The sequence below is a fragment of the Artemia franciscana genome, unplaced genomic scaffold, assembly GCF_032884065.1.
Source record: "Artemia franciscana unplaced genomic scaffold, ASM3288406v1 Scaffold_1163, whole genome shotgun sequence".
Taxonomy (NCBI): Eukaryota; Metazoa; Arthropoda; class Branchiopoda; order Anostraca; family Artemiidae; genus Artemia; species Artemia franciscana.
In genome coordinates, this window is record NW_027062751.1 from 54,347 (window position 1) to 64,076 (window position 9,730).

Genomic DNA, 9,730 nt, shown 5'->3' on the forward strand with positions numbered 1-9,730 from the left:
TTTATGCCAGTATAACAGGCCAGTATAATATTTTTTTATTATGCCTTCTAGCTGTATCCTCCAGATCCTTAACAATTTTATCCGTAGTCTTCGCTTCACATCTCCTTAGTTCATATTTTAATGCTTTCTCCACTTTCTTTACGTCACCATCAGCAACTTCACAAATTGTTTTTCTAAAATTTTTCCATCCATCCTCCACATTGTCAAATTTTAAACTGGTATTCAACTTTCTGGTATTCAGTTTGGTATTCAACTGTTCCTGGAACGTTTTTCTCAAATTTTCATCCTGGAGTCTACCAATATCATAACTTCCACGGAGGTAGTTACCCTTCCGAAATGTCAGCTTAAAATTAACCTCAGATGGCGATATTTACTTTTAACATCAGTAACATCACTCCTATACACCCTAGTATCTTGTATTGATCGTACTAGGAGTCGGTTAACAATAAAAAAATCAATAAGGTTTGCTCTCTTACCATCACGTGAATACCATGCCAACTTATGGACCATTTTGTGGCCAAGCACTACATTGGTTATAACTAGGTTGTTATACCTACAAAATTGCAGAAGTCTAGCCATTACTGTTTTCTTTTCCTACACCAGATTTACCTAGGCTAGGATACCATCTATCCCTATTTCTACGAACCTGCGCATTAAAATTTTCTAGCAAAAACACCATATTTCTACCTGGTAACCTGTCTATTTGCTCCTGTAACTGTAAGTAAAATTCATCTGAGTCACTAGTATATCCGTCAGTTGGTTCGACAGGGGCATATACTACTATAACTGAAACCCTGAACATTTTATCCGTAAAGTCTTCCTGATAAACAAAACTGAGAATTATGTTTTAGCTGAAGATTGAACCAAAACGTAAAAACTTAATGGAACTTACATTGCACCTCTACTGAAATCCTGGTCTTTTCAGATCCTGCAGCATTTGTAGCCGCACATTCATATGACCAAGTTGCTTTTTCATTGATCTTTGACATTCTTGGAATTGAAATTGTTTTTACCTAGGTAAAAATTTCTCCAATATCAAATATATTGTCCTTAGAAGTCTAGAAAAAATGGACTGCGCCTTTTTGCATCACACTTTTAATTACTTTCCATGTTTTGCAGGGTTGCCACAAGTCTCAGTTAATTTATTTACGAAATATTTTTTTTTTACATTTCTCAGTAATTCGTTCAGGGTATTTCTATAATTTTTATAAATTCTTAAGCAAGTCGGATCATTTCCATTTATTATGGTATTCTTATAAAGTTTATCTCTTTTATTAATACAGCACAAGGAGCTAGGCAACATCAATGGTTTCTTAGGATTATTTGTCCTTGATGGCGAACGAACCATTATACATGTTTTTGTCACTAACAAAATTAGTTTATCGTAAAATATTTGAAAACTCGTATTTATATCATCCGTAAGGTCTTTCTGATAAACAAAACAGAGAATTATGTTTTTGCTGAAAATAGAACCAAAACGTAAAAATTAAGGGAACTTACATTGCACCTCCACTGAAATCCTGGTCTTTTCAGTTCCTGCAGCATTGGTAGCCGCACATTTATATGACCTCGTTGGTTTTTCATTTATCTTTGACATTCTTAGGATTGAAATTGTTTTTACCTCGGTAAAAATCTCTGCATTATCAAATATATTGTCCTTCGAAGTCTAGAAAAAATGGACTGCACCTTTTTGGATCACACTTTTAATTACTTTCCATGTATTTGCAGGGTTACCACAAGTCTCAGTGAATTTATTTACGAAATATTTTTTTTTTACATTTCTCAGTAATTTGTTCAGGGTATTTCTATAATTTTTATAAATTCTTAAGCAAGTCGGATCATTTCCATTTATTATGGAATTCTTATAAAGTTTATCTCTTTTATTAATACAGCGCAACGAGCTAAGCGACATCCATGGTTCCTTAGGATTATTTTTCCTTGAAGGCGAACGAACCATTATACATGTTTTTGTCACTAACAAAATTAGTTTATTGTAAAATCTTTGAAAACTCGTATTTATATCATCCGTAAGGTCTTTCTGATAAACAAAACAAGTCTCAGTGAATTTATTTACGAAATATTTTTTTTTTTACATTTCTCAGTAATTTGTTCAGGGTATTTGTATAATTTTTATAAATTCTTAAGCAAGTCGGATCATTTCCATTTATTTTGGTATTCTTATAAAGTTTATCTCTTTTATTAATACAGCGCAACGAGCTAGGTGACATCCATGGTTTTTTAGGATTATTTTTCCTTGATGGCGAATGAACCATTATTCATGTTTTTGTCACTAATAAAATTAGTTTATCGTAAAATCTTTGAAAACTCGTATTTATATCATCCGTAAGGTCTTTCTAATAAATAAAACGGAGAATTATGTTTTAGCTGAAGATAGAACCAAAACGTAAAAACTTAATGGAACTTACATTGCACCTCCACTGAAATTCTGGTCTTTTCAGTTCCTGCAGCATTGATAGCCGCACATTCATATGACCCAGTTCCTTTTTCATTGATCTTTGACATTCTTAGGATTGAAATTGTTTTTACCTCGGTAAAAATCTCTCCATTGTCGAATATATTGTCCTTCGAAGTCTAGATAAAATGGACTGCACATTTTTGCATCACACTTTTAATTACTTTCTATGTTTTTGCAGGGTTACCACAAGTCTCAGTGAATTTATTTACGAAATATTTTTTTTTACATTTCTCAGTAATTTGTTCAGGGTCTCGATGGCGAACGAACCATTGTACATGTTTTTGTCACTAACAAAATTAGTTTATCGTAAAATCTTTGAAAACTCGTATTTATATCATCCGTAAGGTCTTTCTGATAAACAAAACAGAGAATTATGTTTTTGCTGAAAATAGAACCAAAACGTAAAAATTAAGGGAACTTACATTGCACCTCCACTGAAACTCTGGTCTTTTTAGTTCCTGGAGCATTGGTAGCCGCACATTCATATGACCCAGTTTCTTTTTCATTGATCTTTGACGATTGTAATTGTTTTTAACTCGGTAAAAATCTCTCCATTATCAAATATATTGTCCTTCGAAGTCTAGAAATAATGGACTGCACCTTTTTGCATCACACTTATAATTACTTTCTATGTTTTTTAGGGTTACCACAAGTCTCAGTGAATTTATTTACGAATTTTTTTTTTTACATTTCCAAGTAATTTGTTCAGGGTATTTCTATAATTTTTATAAACTCTTAAGCAAGTCGGATAATTTCCATTTATTATGGAATTCTTATAAAGTTTATCTCTTTTATTAATACAGCGCAACGAGCTAGGCCGACATCCATGGTCTCTTAGGATTATTTTTCCTTGATGGCGAACGAACCATTATGCATGTTTTTGTCACTAACAAAATTAGTTTTTCTTAAAATCTTTGAAAACTCGTATTTATATCATCCGTAAGGTCTCTCTGATAAACAAAACGGAGAATTATGTTTTAGCTGAAGATAGAACAAGAACGTAAAAACTTAATGGAACTTACATTGCACCTCCACTGAAATCCTGGTCTTTTCCGTTCCTGCAGCATTGGTATTTGAACATTCATATGACCCAGTTGCTTTTTCCTTGATCTTTGACGTTCTTAGGATTGAAATTGTTTTTACTTCGTTAAAAATCTCTCCATTATCAAGTATTTTGTCTTTCGAAGTCTAGAAAAAATGGACTGCACCTTTTTGCATCACACTTTTAATTACTTTCCATGTTTTTGCAGGGTTACCACAAGTCTCAGTGAATTTATTTACGAAATATTGTTTTTTACATTTCTTCAGTAATTTGTTCAGGGTATTTCTATAATTTTTATAAATTCTTAAGCAAGTCGGATCATTTCCATTTATTATGGAATTCTTATAAAGTTTATCTCTTTTATTAATACAGCGCAACGAGCTAGGCGACATCCATGGTTTCTTAGGATTATTTTTCCTTGATGGTGAACGAACCACTATACATGTGTCCTATTCTGAACTTTTTGTTCCGAGTGAGGGCGATTAGAAATATTCATGTTGATATAGCGAAAACTGCCTCGGATTTTTCGAACATAAAAAGGTAATGGAAGCTAAAAAAAAAAATTTTTCGCTAACTGCGCTAATCGTCCTCATGAAAGGTACAAATCATCGGAAAACTGTCTTGTTATGCTGAAAATACTAGAAAAGTGTGCCAAGCGCCAAATACTTTTGCCACGTTTTGTGATCTACGAGCCTGACGGAGTTGCCGTTATCTCTGGCGATATGAGTGGAACCCTAACCCGCAAATTTAATTAACTGTGCTTAAAACAGGACAACTTTTCCCGGACACAACGCAGCATCATGCCCACTCCAGAAGCATTTCTGAAGCAACATCCAAAGCTGACCTATGCCGTCATCCTGAAAAACCCGGCAAAAGAGTTGGTTGATCCCAAGAAGCGTAGAGCGTTTATAGACAATCTTTGTGGCGATTCGAAAATGTCAATAGCCGAGCTAAAACCCGGTAGAGAGACATGGTGCCTTTTCGTCAGCGACAAATATGTACCATTCGCAATTGCTAACTCTATTAAGGCCAAAGATGAATCTCTAAAGCTCCAGTTAAAAACTCTTATGTTGTATAGAATAGCTCGCTTAGTCCCTGAAAACGCTACTGAAGAACAGCTTTGTGATTTAGTGACCAACTGCATCAAAGCCTCTCGTATTGGCAGCACTAGATCTTTTAAGCCGGAATTTTCATGCCGTGATGATCTCACTGCCACCATGTCGGCTCCTGTTGCCGTCGAATATGAGCGGGTTTATGTAGAGGATTCGTGCCCCTCCCACCCCGCTGCTGTTATTGTCAGGCGTATGGTCATATATCTGCTGCTTGTTGTTCAAGCTATGGATAAGAAGGACACTCCAGCAAACGTGATTGTCCCTGCCTGAAAAATGCCCAGTGTGCCCATTGCTCCCAGACTAGTCACCCGTGTCATAGTTACAAGTTCCTTATTGCACAGAAACTCATGCATCCGTCAAAATGAATCCTGGACTACGAGTCACATCATGGAATATTAACGGTGGTGTCCAGCTAAAGCTGACAATTATTAAGGCTCTATGCAAAACAAATGATGTAATTTGCGTGCAAGAGCACCTGCTTACCTCAGATAGCCTCCCTCTCCTTAATGTTGACGCTACTACTATCACTTACTGTCGTTCTGCTAAATGTAGAGGTATGGGTAGACCGAGTGGCCGCACTCATGTGCTCGCATGAAACGAACTAATGCCTGAGCTCTTTCGTGATAGTGATTTTTTCATTGCGGTTAAAATCCAGAATCTTGTGATTGCTTCGGTGTACTTACCTACTGATTATCGTAATGCTGGCTGCGAAGTGATCTTTGATAAAGCGTGTCGAGCTCTCAGGACCCTTGCCTCAGATTGTGAGTCCCATAACCTTGTAGTAATTTTATTTGGCAAGATGAAGTGTAATCTCCTTGACGACTGCAGTAGTCGAACGAATATTCTAAGTAGCATGTGCTCCCAGCTTGTGCCAGTAGAAAATGACCCAGGCTTTAGATACATCCACCCCTCAGGAAGCACGTCATCCATTAATTTATTTTTATATTTTGCTCTCCCGAAATAAAACGGGACTCAACAACTACAGTTATCACTTTGTTCCAGACCTCTGATCATCTGCCGATCAGTATCATTTTCCCCATTATTCTGATGCCTCCCAAGCCTACCCGGTCAAGCAGCTGTAGCAAGTGGCGCGAAATCAGTGACTGGAAAAAAAAACATGTTAATATCTATTATGTTGTTGCTTGATGTAAGTAAGTTTCACAACTGGAAAGTTTTAACGAATTCATTTCCTTATATTAATGAATGACATAGCTCTTAGATATTTGCACCAATCAATGCAAAGAGAATTGCTGACGTATGTTCTTCGGAAACATTCCGTTTAACGGTTGTAACAGCCCAATTCACCTGTTTCTTGGATGTAACAGCCTTGCATAAAAGGCCCAGTAACAGCGCTATTTTAGTTATGGTTGTAATTAAAATCTTGTTTTCCAAAATCTTACAGTCGTGAAAAACCTAGTATGCATTTTACGTTTGAAGCAATGCATAGCAAATAGTATGATTCAAATCATTAGGAATACATTCAGCCATTGAAATGTATGGCTGAAACCAAAAATCAATGCGCTTAAAACTGGCAATTAGGCTCAAATAAATATCAGTGGAACGTTATTTTTGTTCATAGAACTTATTTACCTTTTTTGGGTGCTTATTTTTATCTTTAATTTTTTTCTAGAATAAAATGTACCAGCATATCAATATTTGTAATTATTAATTCGAATTACATTCTTGATTAGGTTTTGAAATCCAGGTTAGGTTTTGGGGTTTGAACCCCTCCCCCGAAATGTTTTCTGACTCGTAAAAACAAAACAGAAATGGATATAAGCACATTTTTGTCGTTATTAGTTGTTTTTTTGTTTGTGTGAACCCCCCACCCCACCCTCGGAAAAATTCATGTTTTTGTTTAATGTTTTAACACAGTAGCTTAAAACATTTTCCTTGGAAAACTACTCCGATTAGCCCGAAGCTATTCTGAGTTACTTATTAAAAGGGGCTTCCGAAGTTTGGAAGAACATTTCGCGGTAAGAATCGGCCTTTTGTCCTATATTGGACTGTAAAATTTCATAAGAATCCCCCTAAACCACGGTTTATTGCTGGAGCAGCTAAATGTCCAACCCGCATTGCTGCTACTGACCTTTCTTTAATTTTAAAGGAAATTGTAAATAAATTTAAAACCTATTGTTCTGGTATTAAAAAATTTTCGAATTTTAATCCATATTGGAGTGTTAATAATTCACTGCAGGTGATAGATTCTATAATAATGGTTTCAGCTAAAAGAATTGAGTCTTTCGATTTTGCGACAATGTATACTAATTTATCACTTAATGTAGTGTTTGATAATTTAAAAACTGTTATCAAGAAATCTTTCCTCTTATCTAGTAAAAGGTTCTTAAAAATAGACATTTATAATAAAAAAGCTATATGGACAAATTGCTTTAATACTACAGTTAACTTGAGATGTTACAGCTTGGATATGATTTTTGAGTTATTGTAATTTGTTTTATACAATACTTATATAAGATTTGGGGGTGATTTGTACAAGCAAATTGTGGGAATTCCCATCTATATTAATCACTAATTTAGGAAAACAGTCTTCCTTTTCTCCTTCTGTCTCTCTCTCTCTCTTTTTTTTGTGTGTGTGTGCTATTGCATTGGTGATTTCTCTTTTCATGATATATATATATATATATATATATATATATATATATATATATATATATATATATATATATATATATATATATATATATATATATATATATATATATATATATGTATGTATGTATGTATATATGTATATGTCTATTTCCCGTTATATTGCAAAATAAAATACAAAACAGGCGGAGTAATAAGAGAAAAAAACAAGAAGAAAAAACACACTTCCAAAAACGAAAGCAAATTCAGCATTTATAACATGAAAAAAATATCGGATAACACTTAGCGAAGTGCTATTACTGCTCAGGCGTGTTATATAGCGCTCATTTCAATTTTTTACTGTACGCACTGGACTAGCTACTCTGTAACGAGTTGATAGAATTACAGTATTGGTCCATTGAGGCAATCTAAGCAGATATTTAACATATTTGTAAAAACACTTCTTTATGTCGCTGACATCTGTGTGCGAGAAAAGAGACCAAAATGGAGCAAGCGCAAGCGAATGGGGAACTACAAAAGCATTATATAAAGTAGCAAGTATGCGACAGTTAAAATTGAACTTCAGTACTACCAACATGCCACATGCATTCCCAGTTTTATTCGCAAAATAATCTTTAAGCAAGACCAGTGTCAATTGGATATTTTTCCAATTGGGACCCCAAGGTACGTAAGACGTTCTTGGTCTTGTATGACGGGCAAACCAAGAGATACAGCAAAGGGCAATTTGGCAACGGCGATTAAAACTAGAATCTCACTCTTACTATGACTAGAATTGAGATCAATACGATTATATTCGTCAGACAATATACGAAGGTTTTCCTTTAAATTTTCCTTTATTTCTTTAAAAATACATGTCGCAAGGGCCTTTTGCTTGGAATCGATTACATTGTTATTGAACAGGCTCACAACAATTGAACTAATCAGGACTAACAATTACTGTTCAATGTCTTCCACTTGTAATAGGTCCTGGCAAAAAGAGCAACTTTTATAGATCTCAAGTATGACCCTCTCAAAATTGTCTCCAATGCTGAATATTGTAGGCTTTCTGTAACTATAGATTTTAAACGTTAAAACATTTTATTGTTTTATGGTTTTTACAGATATTGTAACTCCATCGGGTTTTATGGCGTTTGTGTTTATTGAGAATATCACAAGTTTCTAGATGGTATAATAAAGATTTTACAGTGATTTAACTGTTAAAATGGTGATTAGCTATCTAACCACTAGGTATCTTAGGTCTAACTACTAGGTAACTAGGTATCCTACTATCAAATATATACCGTGTAGAATTTGTTGATTTATTGAAAACCCAGGCACTTGAGAACTAAAACAATAGTAAAAGTACAAACAATATAAGTAGTGCTGACAATCCCCATGGTTTCTTATTAGGACTTTAAAGATTAAATATAATTTCATTTTAAGCAAAAATGAAAACCTGCACTAATTTAAAAACGTTCAGAAGTTAAATACAAAAACAAGTTGTTTTTTTAACGGAAAGTTAGAGGCGACATTAAAACTTAAAACGAACAGAGATTAATCTGTATATGAAAGAGGATACCAAATACTCAACGCCCCGTTCTTTACGCTAAAGTTTGACTCTTTCTCACAAATCTAATTTTAAAACAACAGAAAACTGTAGAGTAAAGACCTGGGCGTTGAAAATGGAACAACCCCTTTCATACAGGAAATAATTTCTGTTCGTTTTAAGCTTTAATGTCGCTCCTTGCTTTCAGTTAAAAAAAAAATATATTTAGTATGTACAGGGGCTGCATGGATTTGTACATGAAATTATACACACTTATATACTGCTGGCGAATTTTATACCTATTTTTATACTTATTTAATCCTGGTTCATTCGTAAATATATTAGGCTGGACTCCGTCAGCCAGAAAGTTAACAGTCATATTAGGTCGAGGAATATCAGCTCAACAAGTTACGACAAAAAAGAAAACAAATCAAACATCTGTTCCAAAAGGTCAAGAGGCGATGTTCCCCCTCGAAGAACAAGAAGGCAGTTTAAAAATGTATTCAAGAGGCAGAGGCATTTTAAAAAAAAATTAGAAACACTTACGCCCCCCTCCCCTCAAAGAGAAGGTTCCTGGAGGCGCTCTAAAATAACCCATCTAAATTTGTAGAGTTCTCATGGCTGTATTAAAGGTATCAATGGTTTTCCTTGAAATAAATAACTCTTTTTGACTCTTGCGACTAGAAAAAAAATCTTTGTTAGCAATATTGTATTTCCATCAGCAATTAGTTTAATTGATGATATGTATAAAAAAAAAAGAAAAACAAACATTCTAACCCCCTTCATATTTACGAGATTGCTGGAGAAATGGTTGCATTATAGTAACAAACTACTTAACAAGCTGTAATTAATCATTTTTTCTTAAAAACAAAGCCTTTTTTTTCCTTTTCATTCTCTCAAACCTATTTATCTTTCCGTTTTTTATTATTATTCCTTTTTTATTACGATTCGTCATGCTGATTTTT